At 41.3% G+C, this 22,529-nt stretch overlaps 1 pseudogene; it reads right to left on the bottom strand.

The window, feature by feature from the left end:
- Positions 1 to 5,544: 5,544 nt before the first annotated feature.
- LOC119906863 lies at positions 5,545 to 9,904 on the bottom strand (annotated as a pseudogene).
- Positions 9,905 to 22,529: the final 12,625 nt, after the last annotated feature.

The raw sequence follows: 22,529 nt of genomic DNA, 5'->3' as shown, positions 1-22,529 counted from the left end.
TCTGGAATGCTTTCAGGTCGGAAGTCTGAAAATTCACCTGGGAAATATCCAAGTTCCAAGCGATCGGGAACGCATCATTAGCAACACCCTAACGGCGGGGATCCACTGACTGCGTCTACGGTACATTACGGCTGCACCACGGTTTTGATGCGTCCACTGGAAGCGTCTCAGTAGCGGAGCGTGCAGCCTACCCCACGTTGTTGACTTGTTTATTTGTCATTTTGTGTGCTTATACAACCGATCTCAGCGCTCTGTGAACCGTTTCCCCCAGTTCCCTGCAGGGCCGAAATTCCCACATGGAACGTTTTTCCTGCCTGATTTTGCTGAATTGTTTAGATTTAGTTGATTTTTGTGCTTCTACCGTGGTTAAGAAGGCTACACAGTTAAATTATTTCTTCGTTGGTCTTTTTTGGTCTGTGTTTATTGTTGATATACGATCGGGAGTCTGTACAAGGAATTTTATTTTGAAAATCAACCGAATTCTCTTTGCGCTGCACTGCGGCGCTTCTAGTGTGAGCACAATCATTGACTACAATGGCAGCGATTTGCTCCAGCAGCCGTGGCTCAGCCGTAACGAGGCGCATACGCCGCCTGTGTGAGTATCCCGTCAGTGCAGGTGGTAGGTAGAGGCATTTTAATTTAGATGCAAATAAAATAGTTTCAATGTGAGTGTGAGTGGTTGTTTGTCTATGTGTGGCCCTGCAATGGACTGGCGACCTGTCCAGGGTGTACCCCGCCCTTCGCCCGACGTCAGCTGGGATTGGCTCCAGCCTCCCTGCGACCATGTACGCAGGATAAGCGGTTGACGATGGATGGATGGAGTTCCACGTTAGCTTTATCATAATAGAGGCTATTCATGGTGGGGTCCAATCACACACCACATTATTAAAAACAGACAAATTCCCACCATTTGTACCAATTTGACAGCAGAAATGTCTATAATATAATGAGTATAGCAGAGCTCAAACAACACAAACTCTCTCCTGGTGTCACCCTAGTCCTCTTTCTTTTCTGCCTGTTATTTCAAAAGGAGGCAAATTTCTGTTGCATCTCCGCTTCCTCAGAAAAATAGTGGGAACAGACGAGGAGCGAGACTTAAAATGAAATTACAAGCACTGAGCGTTCAGTGTGTAATCCATTTATTTCAGGAGGCACCCATGGAACTTATCTGCGCCTAATAAATCGGCTCTGTTGGCCTAAACAAGCTCTTCCCAAAGAGAAAGAGAGAAATGTTTTTAAGGAACAAAGGAAAAGATGAATGAGTGGTGAACTAAATGAGCTGCACTGAGCCAAAGAGGTCAGATTTGTTAAGGTTTGACCCCAAGCTGGCTCACTAAAAGATGAGTAGAATGTGAGGCCACATACTGCTGTAGCTGTGTTGAATTCACTTATTTGAATAAGGACAAGGCTGTCTTCTCAGGCTTGACTGAAGCCAATGGCTGTAGGTCAGGCCAGTTTTATTTATATAGCTCAAATATACAACATACAACCTCTATCCTTACTTAGCCATTAGAATGAGCCTACATAATACAAGTACAAAAATGTATTTAAACAAACTTGTGTTCAAACCAAAGAAAAGTCCTACCAAAGTCTTACGAGCGACTACATGACTGTGACTTTACCAGAAAAGACGCAAGCCACTTTTTGTCTTTTAGGATTTGTCACATTCTCTTTTGATAAAAAGACAATGTTACCAGAAGCCTTAACATGGCTCAGTAAGTGACGTGGCAGAGCCCTGTTAATGTAACAGATCCAGAGGCAATGAGACTGAGCGAACACCACCCACATTTACCCACCTCGACCTTTCCAATAAGCCCTTGCATGAGAAAGTAAAAAGTATGAGCACCAGCAGTATGTGTGCCTAACTGTTGGAGTATTCCTTTAAGCTGTAACCTTCCTGCCTCAGGGAGGCTACTTTGCCTTGGCAAATTTTCAACATAATTACATTATGTGCAGGAAAAAGCCTCTCAGATAAATGGCTTGTTAATGCTTCCAGAGCGAGAGAGAGCTCTGTGAATGGGAAAACACGGGACAATTCACTGTGTGCTTTTCGTTCAAATGATGGATGGCTTTTCAGAAGTGAAACACACGGAGGTGGCCATGGATCTGCCCACGGTGATTCATATACAGCACTGACAGCTTAGACTTGTCACACGGGCTGAGGTTAAGTAGCAGGGCTTTTCCTGGCTCAAAATGAGGTAGAGAGGGTACCATCCTGATCACGTGCACACTTGATGTGTAATGGGCCTTATCACATTAATGCTTATTTTGTCATAAAGGTAATGTGTAGGTGTCCCAGTACTTTTGTCTATATAGTCTAAAGTCAGCTCTTGTTTTCATTTCTAGTTCAGTGTCTTCTTGCAGTGTAGTTGATTTGATATCCTGTCCAGTTTTCTGTAGTATCCTGGTAAGCTTTCATTTCTACAGAGCTGTTTAACTGTAGTAAAGGATGTACATTTTATGGAACAGTACTCCAACAGGAGGAATTGGCACATTTGTAGGGGACTATTTCCAGCATATATAAGATACAGTGGGGAGAACCAGTATTTGATACACTGCTGATTTTGCAGGTTTTCCTACTTATAAAGTATGTAGAGGTCTGTAATTTTTAATCGGTACTCGTCAACTGTGAGAGATGGAATTTAAAACAAAAATCCAGAAAATCACATTGTATGATTTTTAAATCATTAATTTGCATTTTATTGCATGACATAAGTATTTGATACATCAGAAAAGCAGAACTTAATATTTGGTACAGAAAGCTTTGTTTGCAGTTACAGAGATCATACGTTTCCTGTAGTTGACCAGGTTTGCACACACACTGCAGCAGGGATTTTGGCCCACTCCTCCTTACAGACCTTCTCCAGATCCTTCAGGTTTTGGGGCTCTTGCTGGGCAATACGGACTTTCAGCTCCCTTCAAAGATTTTCTATTGGATTCAGGTCTGGAGACTGGCTAGGCCACTCCAGGACCTTGCTTGTTACGGAGCCACTCCGTAGTTGCCCTGGCCGTGTGTTTCTGGTCGTTGTCATGCTGGAAGACCCAGCCACGACCCATCTTCAGTGCTCTTACTGAGGGAAGGAGGTTGAGGCCAAGGACTCGCGATACATGACCCCATCCTCCTCCCCTCAGTACGGTGCAGTCGTCGTGTCCCCTTTGCAGAAAAGCATCCCCAAAGAACGATGTTTCCACCTTCATGCTTTACGGTTGGGATGGTGTTCTTGGGGTTGTACTCATCCTCCTTCTTCCTCCAAACACGGCGAGTGGAGTTTAGACCATAAAGCTCTATTTTGGTCTCATCAGACCACATGACCGTCTCCCATTCCTCCTCTGGATCATCCAGATGGTCATTGGCAAACTTCAGACGGGCCTGGACATGCGCTGGCTTGAGCAGGGGGACCTTGCGTGTGCTGCAGGATTTTAATCCATGACGGCGTAGTGTGTTACTAATGGTTTTCTTTGAGACTGTGGTCCCAGCTCTCTTCAGGTCATTGACCAGGTCCTGCCGTGTAGTTCTGGGCTGATCCCTCACCTTCCTCATCATCATTGATGCCCATCTTGCATGGAGCCCCAGACAGAGCGAGATTGACCGTCATCTTGAACTTCTTCCATTTTTTAATAATTGCGCAAACACTCACCAAGCTGCTTGCCTATTGTCCTGTAGCCCATCCCAGCCTTGTGCAGGTCTACAATTTTATGCCTGATGTCCTTACACAGCTCTCTAGTCTTGGCCATTGTGGAGAGGTTGGAGTCTGTTTGATTGAGTGTGTGGACAGGTGTCTTTTATACAGGTAACAAGTTCAAACAGGTGCAGTTAATACAAGTAATGAGAGGAGAACAGGAGGGATTCTTAAAGAAGAACTAACAGGTCTGTGAGAGCCGGAATTCTTACTGGTTGGTAGGTGATGCAATAAAATGCATGTTGGTGATTTTGCAGGAAAACCTGCAGGAAAACCTGCAAAATCAGCAGTGTATCAAATACTTGTTCTCCCCACTGTATATCAGGCTTTGGATACACGCACGCTCACACAAAATACATGTTAGCAGTATTCCTTGGTGTTACAACCATAAAGCAGTGGCCTGTACTACGAAGCGAGATAACTGGCTTATTCAGGTAACTTCAGGAGTAACTTTGTGATGTCAGGTGTAACTTCCCGATTAACTCGTACTACAGTATTCAGTGTTAATGAGATCAATTAATACCACTTAACAAAATATCTTCACAGCAAAATCCCAATGCATATGATAATATGGTAACTGTAGGCTGAAATCATGAGTATTTCCTCACTGCTAAATCTGACTGCAAAGAAGGCTATATTATTTTTCACTGCATGCGTAATACAGGGCGTGTGTGTGTGTGTGATGCTGCAGCCTTGCAAAATGAAGCGATTTGGTTCTTTGACCAAAAAACAACACTATTTTCTCTCATAAATGTCTGACTATAATTTAAGAGAATATTCAGATTTTTTACTTGTAGATTTGAGATCATTTTTCAGTTTTTTCTCAGATTATTAGCCCACTCCCCTGGCTCCGGCTGGTTTTATTATAGTGGACCTAATATACAGCTGTACCTTTTACATCTTAATCACTGTTAAGATAACTACAAATGTACAGTATACGCTATATACTTTTTACAATTTCCCAAATAAATAATAAAGTAAATAAATAATAATTTCCCCTCACACCACGAACTGAGAAAAACCAGTGCACCTATAAAATGACCTAATAATTAGAATTAATTATTATTTTATTTGTCATTTTTATTCCATGGCAGGTGAATATGTTACTGCTGGACATATTTTAAATGCAAGATAAATTTAGTTTTTAGGTCATTTTTAAAAAACAAATATTTTTTAAATGTTATTGTTTATATGATACTTTGAGCTTTGGCAACAGAGAAAGAGACGGACAGAAGGAGAGAGACATAGAAACTGCCACAGAGAGGGAGACGGTGGAGGGACACAGTTGAAGGTCAGCCTGTGGCTGCGTCCTCCGGCAGACAGTTAAAACTATAGATCCAGGACAGAGTCATCAACACAGCTTATTGATCCGAGGCTCAAACAGTGGGAGACTGACCACACTTTAGCTGGAAGGACCAACCAGCGTCCCATCATGCACTGCTTCCACAGGAGTGTTAAATGCAGTCATACCCAGCCAGTCTGATGTTATTGATCAACTGCTGTCCCTCCACTGTTAGCATCGTTAGCATCAACAACAGCTGACCCCACTAACGTGTTTTAGGGAATTACTGGGCCGTTTCAAACGTGAAACTTCATTTCTGTCAGGAAGCATTGAGACGGACCGACATGTTGTTGGTTAAAGTCAGAACATGAGATTTGTTGATAATAAAGATATAGAATAACAGAATCACGCATCAAATCGTAGGACTCAAGAAAACATTTGTGTTTGTGTAACTAATCAATACCGTGATGCTTCAGCCTCCAATCAATAACCACTCCCCCCCCCTTTTATAATTGTAAATCAATAACAGGGCGGCCAGCTGTCACCCCAGTTTGTTCAAAAGAGTGTAATTAGCAACGTGTGCTAACATGAGTTAGCGAGCGCCATGGCCTTCAGCGTCACGGCCTCCTCGGGGCTCAGGTTCATCGCCTGTTATCTCGCCGTCAGGTGACGCATAGAGTCTGTGCAGCATTGTTATTGTTATAGAGCTCAGCCAGTCCCGCGGCTCGACACTGGGCCTCGTCCAGCCGCAGGTTCCCGGCGAACACGATCTCCTCCGCCGCTGCGACCGCCAGGCCACGCCCACAAGCAGCGCCTCCATCCAACCGCTCTGCAGCAGTGACATCTGGTCGACCAATGAGAGCCTGGAGAAACCTGAGCGGGGTGGGGAAGAGCCGATTACTGAGTACTAAAATATAATTTGATATATCCGACGTGATCCCTTTTTACTTGTAGTTCTGGGTGAAATTATTAACATAAGTCGCTATAAAGATCTCCTCAAAACGGTAATTTTCACTAACAGTAAAATTTGCAGAACATGGAAGTTGCTGGTTAGTTTGTGTCATTTTGGTGGGTTTTTAAATTTGTGTGACTTGTGTGTTTTAAAGGGTTAGAAACCCCACAGTTACACAATAACACAAACTAACCGATCAAGGCAGCGCTGGACCACAAAGGTAAAATCACTGTTTTTATCAATGGAGTCTGGTGTCTGACAAGAGCAACATAACGACTGTTTGAAACTTCACCAAAGAACACAATTGAAGCCCATTTCTTGTAATTACGACTTCTGTATCTCATAATGAAAATATCTTGTGATTACGATAGTAGCAGGTGTTACGGTGTGTTCTGTACGGTGGCCCAGAGGCATGAGGCCAAATACAAAACCCACAACAGTCATAATTCAGACAAATCCGCTGTATATTAGATCAGAACAACGTATTACTGTTTTATCAAACGGGTAAGAAGGTTCCTCCCCCACCAGGTGATTTGAATATTTACCTGGTATCTGTTTGGCCCAGCTAATCAGAACCAGCAGCTCCCGGTTCAGGAGGTCACACAGGGTCAGCAGGGTCCGCAGGCTGCTGTCATTGGTCGAATCGATCAACAGATCGACAGAGCCCGATCATTGGCGGCTGATCGGGCTCTGTCAGCAGCAAATGGGAAATCACCTTGTTTCCTAAAAGACAGGTAATAATTAAAGAAACGACTCCAACATAAACATGAAGTGTGAATGAAATTAAAACCCTGTGTGTGAACGTGTGAACTCACGGCTGCTGACGGCGTGGCTGTACGGGGCTTTGGCGTATAAACTCAGTCCTGTCTCCACCCGCCTCTTGTACTTCTGCCGTCCTCCTCTCACTCGGTCCATCCGAACACCTGCAACACAGAGAGGAGCTTTACCTGTCAGGTAACTGTGCTTCGGCCTGCAGCACCTGACCCGAAATGCATCCGGGTCTGAGGTTGGAGAGGAGGAACCACGGGTGTATCCCGACAACAACGCCCCTACAATCTGAATCTGTTCAGTGATTGGTCAGCTGAAAGAGACACAAACTGACCACAAATGACACAGCCAGTCTTTGTGATCGTTTTGTGTCTGTCGTCGTTTTACATCTTTTTGTAGTTTGTAATTATTTTGTCTGGAAAAGTTTTGCGTCTCTTGTCCTCTCTTTGCCTTTAAACTTCAACTCTGACTTTCCAGTAAGACGTACTAACAGTCTCAGGCTCAACAATGCTGCACAGACTCTGACAGGCCGGCGTGACGTACCTTCCCTCATCATCCCGGCCTGGAGACATTTCTGGAAGCGGCCGGCCTGACAGGCTTTCCTCCTCCGCTTGGTGATCTCACACTGGTTCATCACTGGGCAGCTGTATTCGATGTTGCCTAGATAGATATAGAGAGAGATAAATTATTGTACTAATTTTCAAATTATTATTATTTTGATTGTTTGATATTTTAGTAATTATATCTTTTATTTTTGTTTTAAAATTTCACATTTGATACAGATTTTTTATTTTTCTTTATTTACTTTTATTTTTAATATTTTTATGTAATATTTATTTTTATGTTATGTTTTAAAGAACTTGTTTGTTTTGTTTTATTTACTTATTTAATGAAATGTGTGAAATGAATTGTAGTTTATTTGTAGCTTTGACGAGAGAGAGAGAGCGCGTTTGATTTACAGAAACAACGGAGAGGTTTTTTACATTAAAGCATCAACAACATATCAGACATGTTAAAATACTGTTTCAATGCTAAGCGCGCTAGCATGTTCCCAGCTGACCCCGTCAGTCTCTACACGCTTTATAACTTCCTGTCTTCTCTTCGTCTTCTCTGAAGACATTTACATTTATTAGTTTAGCGGACGCTTTTATCGAAAGCGACTTACAATTGCTGTACATGTCAGAGGTCACACGCCTCTGGAGCATCGAGGGGTTAAGTGTCTTGCTCAGGGACACACTGGTGGATTGAACCCGGGTCTCTCACACTAAAGGCATGTGTCTGATCCACTGCACCATCGTTACTTTACAAAGTCAGATTTTTACACATAAAGAGTTTATAAAATGTAAAGTTTTGTTTAAACTCCCCAACAGTTTATAGGAGTACAGCTGAAACGCTTTGTTGATTGACAGAAATTTAATTGTCAACTGTTTTTTTTTAAATGACAAACAGAACCACACTAAAAAGATTTTTTACTTTTTAAAAGCAGGTGCTTTTGCACTTTGACTCAAGTAGAAATTTAAATTGAAGACTCTTAGTTGGGTCAAAACAGGAAGGGAGCGGATTTGAACTCTGATGTCTTGTTGACCCGTCCTCCTCGGCGCTCTGTGAAATACCTGATGCTGCCTCGCCAGGAATTGTAGCAATGTGCCAACAAAGGCAGTGAAGAAAAAGAAGACAACCGCTAGCAAGTAATTCCACGTGTTCGTTAGACCTCGCAGATGCTGATAACGCCTTCTAGTGAGAAACATTGAAAGTTAAACTTTTTGTTTGTCTACGTTGGTGTTTTCTTTTAGCATTTCACAACTTTTCCAGTCTTTTGTTGCCAGTGTCACAACTTTTTTTGAAAATTGGCATATCTTCCAAAAACATAAAATTGTCTCCATTTCATCATCTGATGCTGGAGTGTTTGTGCTTTTTACTATTAAATGTGGGGTTTCACTGTTTTGCACACCTTCACATTTTGTTTCTATTTACATTTTTGGAAACGTACTGTAGAAGCACAGATTTCTGTCTGTGGGTAGATTTCAGTGGAAAAACCTGTTTTGCCTGCTAAAACTGCTCCTACTATTAAAACTAGTAGTGAACGTGCTGCTGTGAATACTTCCAGTACTTAAACTAGTATTTACACGACAGCCCCCGGGGCGTTGCTTTGCTTTGTGTTGGAAAGTGGTGGGGACCTCTCAGATTAGAGGCGTGACGATGCACGAAATTGGGGTCACAAGAACAAGACCAGAAGACATTTAACGTTGTTTTAATTAAATCTTCAGTGCTGAAATATGTGAGTGGGGGGTTCTGGGGTTGTTTTTGACCATTAAACATTTAATTTCCTGCATTCTGGAGACATTTTCTGCACTAATTTATGGCGGAAATGTCTTTAGTTTTATAAAGAAACACAAAATTCAGGTGACAATTCAAAATTCAAAAATAAAAGGGTTACTTATTTGGTCAATGCACATTTGTTCCTTCTATATTTACTTTGCATTGCATGTTTTGTTATACAATAACTACATTACTTACGTGACTTAACAATCAATATTGACTTTTTGTTTTACACGGGAAACGAACACCGGCTCCTCGGTGAAAGTCCGGTTTCGGAGCCACCCGTCCACCTCAACCTCCTCCTTACTCAGACTTGCGTGTTATTTATACTAGGCTTTCTTTTAGTGTTGAACTATGAGGCTAAATGCTGCCATGTGCGTCGGTACCAGATGCTGAAGGACGTGAACCTGGTAATGAGAACGGGCTTTCTTAGTATACTTTCACTGCTGGTCTGAGTCTGAACACGGGATTTGAATATCGCCAGAATGATCTCACACATTCATTGTTTTTGGTATAGTGAAAATCAATCAAAGTGTTTTTAATTAATCGTTCACACAGGCAGTGTTGATTATAAAACTTTTATGGTATCTGTAAGTCCGTCAGAGTGCATACATAACAACCTGCAGTGTAAATAAAAAAATGTATTTCTTTTTGAATTTTGGTATCACCTTTTGTTCACAAATTTCAGGATAAAGCGTTCTGACTTCACTAACGTCACATCTCTGATTCACACCTCTGGCAATGGCTGCAGAGGCTCATGGGTATAGTAGTATTTAGAGCCAGCCCACCAGACTGAGCAGATTGTTTAAAGAAAAGATTAAAATGGGAAAACAGAACAGGGCAACCGGTGGCTCCATTAGATATGATTTTCTTACCTATGGTTGGGTTTCTAATATTTTCCATATTAATTATCTTTAAATTTGACTCTTGTAATATTAAATTAATTTAATCAAGATAATTTGTATTTTATCCAACAGAATTACATCTGGGCAGTGTGGAGATTTACACCACCTTCATTTGTCAAGTGAAAAACTAAATAGCTGTAACTAAGCAAGACGAAGCTCCTTAAACTCTTTTACTTTCCACCCCCAAGCTAACACTTTCCAGCCTGTTTATTAACCATTGAGCTAACAAGCTAAAACAAACTAGGCCAGAATATAAAATTGTAACTAAATTGTAATCAAACTTAAATGGATCAACTTGGGATTTATGAGTCATGTCCTTTGTATTTCAATGGCTGCATCACAAATAATTTTTCCAAGTAGAACAATGCTCCTCCAATTAACCCAGCTATTAGCTAATCCAGCATATTAACAGCAGGTAAGAACACCAACCTTAGCTATTAGTTCCTTGCTAGGGGATGGATCATTACCAATACACATGGAGTGTGTTGGAAATTATTTCAGCAACATCAGAACAAACACATGAACAACACTAGTTACTGCTAGGTTGCTTAAAATAGTAACGTTAGCATAACCTTTCTGTAGCGTGCAATGGGTCAGATATGTTTGCTAAATTTAGGCTCGAGCTATAAAATGAAGAGTGGGATTGTAATTAAAGCAGCCAATATTACTTTTAATTGTTTTACTTCATGTAATTCATTCATTAACATTTATAAAGTCAGACGACGTTTTCTTCTTTGTTTACGTCTACAGATGACACCCTTTAAATCTTTGCTTTATTAAACAGATTGGTGATTTGTGGTGATGGTGAACGTGGTGTTTTATATATGTTATGCTGTAGATTATGAATGTAATGCATTCTAAAAATCATACAAATACAGTTTACACACCTGAGCGTCAGTTAGACAAAGATCTACAGTATAAGGTGATGTTAATGTCGTTCCCTCTGTTTTTATTAAGTTCAAATGTAAAGTTATTGTTTTTCACCTGATCTGTTGAGTGTTTCTCTGCAGGTGTCACCCGGTGAAGTCTGTTTAGTTTCCTAATATAACAAACACACATTACTGTTTCTTCTTCTACTGCACAACTTCACACGTCTCAAAGCACTTTTCTACCACTGAAAATAACCTACCAGGCTTTTCAATACATTAAACGTCCAAGCAAGAGTTGTGGTTGATGAACTTTGGCACAGTGAAGGCCGGCCTGGTTTGCACTACGAGGCTAATCAGAGCAAGCCTGGAGGTTAGCCTGGTTTAAACACTGGGCTAAACAGGGCTAGACTGGTTTAGACTGGGCAGAAATCATGTGGATTTTATCTTTGTACTGTTTTAACTTACACTGCACATTTTAACAGACCTTTGTGTGAGGTTTTAATCCCCACATTGAACATAAACACTTAACTCCTGATCCTTTCTTTTCTGGAATCTTAAAGCAAAGAATTGCTGAGACAATGAACACAATAAACCGGGACCAAAACCAAGTGAGGTTGTACTTAAGTGGCTGAACAAATAATTTACTAACTTAAAAAAGATGTCGATTTAGTGTTAACTTACTCAGTTACTTGTTGTAGGAAAGCAGGCTTTGTGTTTATGGTCAGATAGTTGTTGAAAGCTTGTTTTATCCACTCTAGTTGAGTTGCTATAAGTTTAACTTAACATAAATGAAGTTAAGTTAAGTTTATATTTTTCAATATTTTTTGTGACAGCGCCTCCTACGTGAATGTTTTCCAGCTGGTGTGAATTTTATTTTGACGTTGGGATTAGCAACGTTGTAAGCCTGCTAGCGTCTACTTTCCAAGCAAAATACAAACTTATCAGCACAATGGGTCCTCCCAATCACTAAAGGTACATTTAACATTATGTGTAGTAAAAATACGATCAAAAACTGTTTAATCCTCTTGAGTAATAGAGAACTATTCACACTTAGTCCTCACACAAAAAAATAGGAAAGGTTTAAACGGCACATCAGTTGCAGTGTTGGGCAAATTACTCAGAATTGTAATGACTTACAATACATCAATTTTCTACTATACTCACTATTATTACCATACTTTCATAAAACGTGTAAAATGAGCTTGAATAATATACTGTGTATAAACATTATTATTTGTCTATTTTATACCAAGTCTGTTATGTAAATTTCATCTTTGCTGGCATTTTCCAAAGGTTCAACTTGCCTTTTTAAACACTCCATATTGAAACATATATAATTTGAAAGTTTGTATTCTAGAGCACAAAGTTAGCAGGTCCATATATCAGACATCTATAACAGATGTGTTCATGTGACAAAAGTTTCTATGCATTAGTTAATCTGGGGGTGGTGATGGCGCATAGATAAGATGCTTGCCTTTGGTATGGGAGATCTAGGTTAGATTCCCACTGTGAGACATCCACCATTGTGTCCCTGAGCAAGACACTTAAGCCCTAGTTGCTCCAGAGACGTGCGACCTCTGACATGTATAGCAATTGTAAGTCGCTTTGGATAAAAGCTTCAGCTAAATGAGTAAATGTAATCTTTAACAGCTGTTTTCTCAAAATGACATGTTTCCTGTAAGCCAAGTACTTTTAAATGATCATATTTTTACACACTGTTTCTGAGTTCATATAGTGAGACATTTACAGAGTTTTAAAAAATAGTGTTGGGGTAGTAATCCTAAATGCCAAATGCCCTATCCTAAATACCAAATCCCCAATGCTAAATGAGTAAATGCCCTATCCTAAATACCAAATCCCCAATGCTAAATGAGTAAATGCCCTATCCTAAATACCAAATCCCCAATGCTAAATGAGTAAATGCCCAATCCTAAATACCAAATGCCCTATCCTAAATACCAAATCCCCTATCCTAAATACCAAATCCCCAATCCTAAATACCAAATCCCCAATGCTAAATGAGTAAATGCCCAATCCTAAATACCAAATGCCCTATCCTAAATACCAAATCCCCTAACCTAAATACCAAATCCCCTATCCTAAAAACCAAATGCCCTATCCTAAATACCAAATCCCCAATGCTAAATGAGTAAATGCCCAATCCTAAATACCAAATGCCCTATCCTAAATACCAAATCCCCAATCCTAAATACCAAATCCCCAATGCTAAATGAGTAAATGCCCTATCCTAAATACCAAATCCCCAATGCTAAATGAGTAAATGCCCTATCCTAAATACCAAATCCCCAATGCTAAATGAGTAAATGCCCAATCCTAAATACCAAATGCCCTATCCTAAATACCAAATCCCCTATCCTAAATACCAAATCCCCAATCCTAAATACCAAATCCCCAATGCTAAATGAGTAAATGCCCAATCCTAAATACCAAATGACCTATCCTAAATACCAAATCCCCTAACCTAAATACCAAATCCCCTATCCTAAAAACCAAATGCCCTATCCTAAATACCAAATCCCCAATGCTAAATGAGTAAATGCCCAATCCTAAATACCAAATGCCCTATCCTAAATACCAAATCCCCAATCCTAAATACCAAATCCCCAATGCTAAATGAGTAAATGCCCAATCCTAAATACCAAATGCCCTATCCTAAATACCAAATCCCCTAACCTAAATACCAAATCCCCTATCCTAAAAACCAAATGCCCTATCCTAAATACCAAATCCCCAATGCTAAATGAGTAAATGCCCTATCCTAAATACCAAATCCCCAATGCTAAATGAGTAAATGCCCAATCCTAAATACCAAATGCCCTATCCTAAATACCAAATCCCCTATCCTAAATACCAAATCCCCAATCCTAAATACCAAATCCCCAATGCTAAATGAGTAAATGCCCAATCCTAAATACCAAATGCCCTATCCTAAATACCAAATCCCCTAACCTAAATACCAAATCCCCTATCCTAAAAACCAAATGCCCTATCCTAAATACCAAATCCCCAATGCTAAATGAGTAAATGCCCAATCCTAAATACCAAATCCCCTATCCTAAATACCAAATCCCCAATCCTAAATACCAAATCCCCAATGCTAAATGAGTAAATGCCCAATCCTAAATACCAAATGCCCTATCCTAAATACCAAATCCCCTAACCTAAATACCAAATCCCCAATGCTAAATGAGTAAATGCCCAATCCTAAATACCAAATGCCCTATCCTAAATACCAAATCCCCTAACCTAAATACCAAATCCCCTATCCTAAAAACCAAATGCCCTATCCTAAATACCAAATCCCCAATGCTAAATGAGTAAATGCCCAATCCTAAATACCAAATGCCCTATCCTAAATACCAAATCCCCAATGCTAAATGACTAAATGCCCAATCCTAAATACCAAATTCATTTTCGACTTCGACTTTTAGTTTTAGTTCTGAACAAATAATCCCTCCATAATCTGCAATAGTATAGATGCTAAACCAAAAAATAGTTCGTCAAAAACTTTACTTTCTTACCTCAAAATCCTTTTTTTCCTCTATATATTCTGAATGCATTTCTTTCCAGACTTGCCTGATCGGGTAACAAGTAGGTAAATTCTGAAATGATCACCTAACTCCTATCTTATTTTCAGTTGGTGGAATTGGTGTTGTTACAACTCTCCCCATCTTACAACCATACCCAGCCTGCCTTATATAAACCTAATAATTATTTATTGATTAGGGCCAACATAAACGTAATAATGGGGTGCGTTCCGATTGCCTGTGAACTGTGTAGGGAAGAAGGGAACGACGGTTCATCAATTCGCAGGAAGTTGACAAGAAAGATTACCTATAAGCCTTTGCACCTCATAGGAGCTACCAATAGAGCAGACCACAGAGTTTCTGTAATCATATAGGGGTGGTGATGGAGTAGCGCATAAGGCTCATGCCTTTCGTGTGAGAGACCTGGGTTCAAATCCACTATGAGACACCAATGTGTCCCTGAGCAAGAGATTGGATAAAAGCGTCAGCTAAATGTAATGTATTGTCATTGTATCAAGTTTTATTATTATTTATATGATTATTTCAGAGGTTAGGTTGACTAAAAACAACAATGCTCGTATGAATCTTTTTAAGAATGACGCTACATATCTTGTAAATTAATCCAATCACAATTATTCACAAGTTACAAACATTTTAATAGAATATAAATAGAAGACGTTATGGAAATATAAGTTTAGTAATTGTATCAGTTTATTTTAACATATATTCAATATTTAATTTCAGTAAATGTCCACAGTAGCAGCGGGTATCCGAGGTGTTTACGTTACCAGGGTAACACACTGCGGAACTGACGTGTGCTTTGATGATGTTGCAGGGTGTTCAAAATGGAAGAATTTTCGAGGGAGGTTCCCTTAACCGACATTCCCTGAGCAGGGAACAGTGAGTAGGGAGTACTGTTTATGTACACTGTGGATCGGAACGCAGCCATGGTTTTGGTCAATTTCAAATCAATACAAAATGTGACGTCAGGATAATAAGGTTCTTTGACATCATTCAATTATTTATTATTTTTTAAATCAGGTGTGACATTGTGCTTTGATCTTTGAAGATAAAGGCAAAAAGTTACACTGCATTCAAAATGTGACATCACCTGGCACATTTCTTGGGATTGAGTAGGGTTTTTTAGTAATCTATTCAACATTTAGTGTATATACAAATGATCTACCCAGCTTCTGACTTTATAATATACATTAAGTCAGACGTCCAAGGTGATATCTTCACATATCTTGTTCTCAAAGCACGTTTTTTGGCACAAGTTACAACAACAAAAAAAGAGATCTGGTGGAAACATTTAACTTGTAGAAATGGGATCAACATTAGCTAAAGTAAAGTGTTATTATTACATCCCAAACAATTACTCTATGTTTGATGAATCAAGATCAAGATGGTATATTGTAAGAGAGCCCCTGTGGGTTGGAGGTACTGGGCGAGTGTTCCGATGCAAACTATTTCATCGGGCCAAGAAGGACGTGGCTGTGAAGATTATGCATAATAACTTCCCCTGGTCTGGTCAAAGGGAGTTGGCCAACCTTAAAGAACTCAGTAAGCTTGACCCAGACAAGAACAACTTGGTCAGGTTTAATAGGCATTTTAAACACTTTGAACGTGTTTGTCTGGAATATGAACTGCTCGACAAAAGTCTGTACGACTTCATGAAACTACAGCACTTCAAGCCATTGTGTTTATCAGAGATCAGAGTAATCACACAACAGCTCCTGGTGGCTCTGAATGCTCTCAAGAGCATCGGTCTGGCTCATAAAGACATTAGCCCAGAAAAGGTAATGCTTGTGAATCAGTTGCAGTCATTCAAGGTGAAACTGATTGGTTTTGGTGCAGCAGGACCGGTTTCCACATTCAGGCATGGCACCACCGATCAATGCGTTGCTTACAGGGCCCCAGAGGACTTGTTGGGCCTCCCAATGAACGAGGCCAGCGATATGTGGGCACTAGGTTGCACTTTGGCCTTCCTGTACCTGGGACAGCACCTTTATCCAACAGAGTCTGAATATGAGGTCATCAGAGCCATCGTGCAGATGCAGGGTCCGCCTGATGAACACATGCTGAAAGACGGAGGAAGGACCAGCACGTTTTTCGCCTGTGAAAACTATTTATGGAGGCTGAATGATCCAGATGAATACTGTCGCAGAACATGCCAGACAGTCCATCGCTCTGAGGGGATTTTCAACAAGTTTACCAGTCTGGATGACATGGCGAAGACCCACTCAGAAGTGAAGAATGGTGCTGAATATGAAGACACACAGGCCTTTTTAAGCCTCATCAAACAGATGCTGCAAGTGAGTCCTGAAAAGAGAATCACCCCCAGCGAAGCTTTAGGGCACAGTTTTGTCACAATGAAACACTTTCACACTAACAAAGACCCTTATGTGACATCTGCCCGTTTGGCCATGGAGGACTGCCGGCAGGAGCATTCATTGGTTGAAAACAAACCGTTAGGAATATTCGCTGGAGGAATGTATCGTCGTCACATGAGAAAAAATTGTGTTCTGCATGATGAATCAAGACTGTATGCTGTAAGTGCGCCCCTGTGGAAAGGAGTTACTGGGCAAGTGGGCCGGTGCAAACTATTTCAACAGGCCACAGACGTGGCTGTGAAGATGATGCATTATAACATCCCCATGACTGGTAAAACGGAGTTGGCCACACTTGAAGAACTCCGTAAGCTTGACCCAGACAAGAACAACTTGGTCAGGTTTAATCGGCATTTTAAAGTCGCTGCACAAATTTGTCTGGAATATGAACTGCTCGACATAAATCTGTATGAGTTCATGAAACTAAAGCACTTCAAGCCACTGTGTTTATCTGAGATCAGAGTAATCACACAACAGCTCCTGGTGGCTCTGAATGCTCTCAAGAGCATCGGTCTGGCTCATAAAGACATCAAGCCACAAAAGGTAATGCTTGTGAATCAGTTGCAGTCATTCAAGGTGAAACTGATTGGTTTTGGTGCAGCAGGACCAATTTCCACATTCAGGAATGGCACCACAGAGCAATGCGTTGCTTACAGGGCCCCAGAGGACTTGTTGGGCCTCCCAATGAACGAGGCCATCGATATGTGGGCACTAGGTTGCACTTTGGCCTTCCTGTACCTGGGACAGCACCTTTATCCAACAGAGTCTGAATATGAGGTCATCAGAGCCATCGTGCAGATGCAGGGTCCGCCTGATAAATTCATGCTGTATTACGGAAGAAGGACCAACATATTTTTCACCTTTGAAAACTCTATGTGTAGACTGAATGATGAAGATGAATACACCAGCTTAGCAGGCTACGTGGTCCATCGCTCTGAGGGGATTTTCAACAAGTTTACCAGTCTGGATGACATGTCTTTGACCCGATCAAAAGTGAAGAATCATACTGAATATAAAGACACACAGGCCTTTTTAAGCCTCATCAAACAGATGCTGCAAGTGAGTCCTGAAAAGAGAATCACCCCCAGCGAAGCTTTAGGGCACAGTTTTGTCACAATGAAACACTTTCACTCTAACAAAGACCCTTATGTGACATCTGCCCGTTTGGCCATGGAGGCCTGCCGACTGGAGCAGTCATCGGTTGAATGCAAACCCTTTGAAACATCCAGAAAAGTGACAGGTTGGAATGGTTCGTCCATTACTAAATTGGATGATACACTAAATGAACCACCAGCCACAGCTGACATTGTCACTGCTGGAACTACAAACAATGGACAACCAGACAAAGTAGCCAGTGCTGGCTTAAATGACCCCAACTCTGCTGGGACAGATGAAAAAGCATCAGGCACAGATAAGGCAACTTCACCTACTCCTGTTAGTCAGAATTCACATGATAGAACTGAGGAAAATGAACCACCAGCCACAGCTGACATTGTCACTGCTGGAACTACAAACAATGGACAACCAGACAAAGTAGCCAGTGCTGGCTTAAATGACCCCAACTCTGCTGGGACAGATGAAAAAGCATCAGGCACAAATAAGGCAGCTTCACCTGCTTCTGTTAGTCATAATTCACATGAGGGAAACACTAACAATGACAAAGGAAACACACACTTTGTTGAAGTCAAATGCCGGAAGAAGTGGCTGAAGAAGATCAAGCAATTCTTCTCCAGGGTGATTAAGCCATAAGTTGCTGCAAAGATTTTACTACACAGCACATTTGAATCACATATTGAATTGATAGTAATAATTGACTGTAATAATGCAAATATTCATATTTTGTAAATAACTGCCACAAAGTTTTATATTATTCTTTCATAACATGTAGCTTGTGGACTACATGCATCTATTTTGTCCAAATTATATATATTTTCTTACATTTATTTATGTCAACTGTATGTTTGTCGAATATTTTTCATATCAATGCACAAACTGCCATTTATATTTGTGTTTCTGACAATTTTATATTTATGTAAGTACAAATCCTCTCCCTCTGTAAAATGTAAATATTAATGTAAAAACAAATCCTCTCCCTCTGTAATATGTAAATAAGTAAATGTTTATGTAAATACAAATCCTTGCCCTCTATAATATGTAAATATTTATGTAAATACAAATCCTCTCCCTCTGTAATATGTAAATAAGTAAATGTTTATGTAAATACAAATCCTTGCCCTCTATAATATGTAAATATTTATGTAAATACAAATCATTTCCCTCTGGAATATGTTTGCACAACATCCAATGAAGGTTAAAATCAAGGGCAACTGGATTTGGTTGAGACATTCAGAGATCAAAGCTGCAAAGAGGTGCTACGCTAAAAAGCTAAATAACAGCTTTGCAGCCAGCGACCCTGTGTCAGTGTGGAGAAGCCTACGGACACTCACAAACTACAAGAGACCATCCCCCAACACTGCTGGTACTCAACGACTGGCAGACGAGCTGAATGGTTTCTACTGTAGGTTTGAAAAGCCCAGAGTCACACCTCTCCCCCGCAATCTTCAAACAGTCACCTTCCTCCTCTGACCTTTCACTTGCACTCAAGATCTGTGAAGAGGACGTGAGCCACCTCTTCCAAAAGCAGAAGATCAGGAAGGCTCCTGGACCTGACGGTGTCTCACCAACATGCCTGAAAATCTGTGCGGACCAGCTGGCCCCCATCTTCTCTCAGATCTTCAACAAATCACTGGAGCTGTGTGAAGTTCCCTCCTGCTTCAAACGCTCCACAGTCATCCTGGTCCCAAAAAACCCTCCATCTCTGGACTAAATGACTACAGGCCCGTCGCCCTGACATCTGTAGTCATGAAGTCCTTTGAAAGACTGGTGTTGGCCCACCTGAAGGACATTACAGGCCCCTGCTGGACCCCCTGCAGTTTGCCTACAGTGGATGATGCTGTCAACTTGGGTCTGCATTACAACACTCTCCAGGGACATATGCAAGGATCCTGTTTTTGGACTTCAGCTTGGCGTTCAACACCACCATCCCGGACATCCTTAGCACCAAACTCACCCAGCTCACTGTGCCAGCCTCCACCTGTCAGTGGATCACAGACTTCCTGACTGACAGGAGTCAGCAGGTGCGGCTGGGAAACATCACATCCAGCACCCGGACTGTCAGCACTGGCGCCCCCCAGGTGTGTGTGCTCTCCCCACTGTTCTTCTCCCTCTACACCAACGACTGCACCTCAAGAGACCCATCTGTCAAACTCCTGAAGTTCGCTGACAACACAACGGTCATCGGCCTCATCCGGGACGGTGATGCGTCGGCCTGCAGACAGGAGGTTGATCAGCTAGCTCTCTGGTGCGTCCAGAACAACCTGGAGCTTAACACGCTCAAAACTGTGGAGATGATCGTGGATTTCAGGAGGATCCCCCCCACTCTGCCCCCCAACACCATACTCAACAGCCCTGTGTCTGCTGTGGAATCCTTCAGGTTTCTGGGTTCCACTATATCCCAGGACCTGAAATGGGAGCCCAACACTGACACCATCATCAAGTAGGCCCAGCAGAGGATGTACTTCCTGTGTCAGCTCAGGAAGCGCAACCTGCCTAAGGAGCTGCTGATCCAGTTCTACACAGCCATCATCCAGTCTGTCCTCTGCACCTCCATCACTGTCTGGTTTGGATCTGCCACCAAAAAGGACAGGAGCAGACTACAACGTACAGTCAGGACTGCAGAAAAAATCATCGGTGCCAACCTGCCCTCCATGGCGGTTGGCAACCAGCATTTAGGAGCATTACCGCCACCTACCGGACTGGAGTGTGGAACAGACTAACATAAAAAGCAAATAAACAAATGAAACAAAAACAAACAAACAAAAAAATTAAAAAATTTAAATTGAAAAGCTATATCCTTTCCATTAATCCCGTATCTTTCAGATATTTAATGAGGTGCTTAGATATTCCCCATGCTTTATCCCCAAGGAGGTTCTCGACAGTGAACTTAAGCTTAGCTTTCTCTACAACTGCTGCTATTTTCCTCCTCGCCTCCACATAGCCTCTACACTCAACCAGCACATGTTGAATGGTCTCTATACCATTACACGCACATTACATTAGACAGGTAATGACTGTCTCTGTCTTCCGTCACCCACCCAGTTTTCTTCCCAGACCAACATGTTTCTGTATGCTAGCCAGAGATCTTCCCCGGGACACATCCTTAACAAACGGGGTGTGTGTGTGTGAATGTGTGTGTGTGTGTGTGTGTGTGTGTGTGTGTGCGCGGGCGTGCGTATATCAAGCGGGAAGCTTCCGGTCGACAATATGAAGCCGATGCGGAAGTCCCTGAAACCTGCATTCTATTGAAACTCCAGCAGGGGGCGACTCTTCTGGTTGCAAAAAGAAGTCTGGCTCCATTCAGGACTTATACATTTCCAGAGTCAGGAAACGAGCAGGAAACATCACTGCAGATCCATCTCACCCCGGACACAACCTGTTCCAGCTCCTCCCCTCTGGTAGGCGCTACAGAGCACTGCACGCCAAAACCACCAGACTCAGAAGCAGTTTCTTCCCACAAGCCGTCACTCTGATGAACAGCTGATTTCTGACTCACTCTGTCAGGAACAATTCCTGTGCAATAACCCAGTAACTCTGCCTCTAATCAGCACCCATTTACTGGTTTCCACTTATTATTTATTTTTTCACCATTCTCTATTTCAGTGCTGTTCATACTATGTCATATATACTGTATACCAGTACACCTACCTTAGGTCATAAGGTCATAGGTCTTATTTATTTTTTCCAGCATCCTTTGCACTATGTTCCATCACACTGTGTACATGTGTACATGTATGCATGTATGTGTACCTGTATATCATATCCACCTTCAACATGTACATAATGAGAATAATAGTTTAAGCTTGCATCCTTTGCTCTCTGCACTGCACTGCACTATTTGTGAATATGTCTATATTGTTTTGTGTGTATGTTAGTGTTGTCTATACTGTAGTTGTGTCTGATTTTATTTTATTATTATTTTATCATTGTGTTATGGTATTTTTGTACGAGTAAGCACATCGTGAGCAATGAACAATCCTGAGTCAAATTCCTCATATGTGTACACATACCTGGCAATAAAACTGATTCTGATTCTGAAGGTGGGGCTGCAATTGTATTGTCCAGCAACCCCAGTCTAAATAAGTTGTGTTTTTATACTAGTAATTTGCAACAGAAAATTTGTTTTGGAGGCAAGGTAATGCCAACCAGAAACTTCTTTTATCAACACAATGAGGAAATATTGTGAACTTTTGCTTCTGACATTGCATCTGCAAAATGTTACTGACATACTAACATACTTCATATGTATTCCTCCAGTATTTAATTATCCAGGCTATTGCAGGAGCGTCTGTATCTGTAGACTGGTGTAGGTACCAGATGTGCAGGGGGGCAAGCCAGAGTTGGAACAGTGAAGCCGACCAAAGCCTGCATGGAGGGTTCCATGGTGCCAACAGGAAGTTGGAACAAATAATCTTAAAGTAAATAACATTTAAAATTTGGTGGCAGAACCCTTGCTTGCAATAACTGTCTCAAGTCTGCGACCCATCGACATCACCAAACTGTTGCATTCTTCATTTGTGATGCTATTCCAGGCTTTTACCGCAGCTTCTTTCAGTTCTTGTTTGTTTCGGGGTGTTTCTCCCTTCAGTCTCCTCTTAAGGAGCTGAAATGCAGCTCTGTTGGGTTAAGGTCAGGTGATTGACTTGTCCTGCTGCATGATAAACTTCCTCCCCATTAGTTTCAATGCATTTCTCAGTAAA

Source organism: Micropterus salmoides, unplaced genomic scaffold, assembly GCF_014851395.1.
Source record: "Micropterus salmoides isolate LMB-PRFRI ecotype aquatic unplaced genomic scaffold, ASM1485139v1 Ms_hic_scaffold_17, whole genome shotgun sequence".
In the NCBI taxonomy this organism is placed as follows: domain Eukaryota; kingdom Metazoa; phylum Chordata; class Actinopteri; order Centrarchiformes; family Centrarchidae; genus Micropterus; species Micropterus salmoides.
The sequence above is the reverse complement of the archived record's forward strand: the minus strand, read 5'-3'. Positions and strand labels throughout refer to the sequence as shown.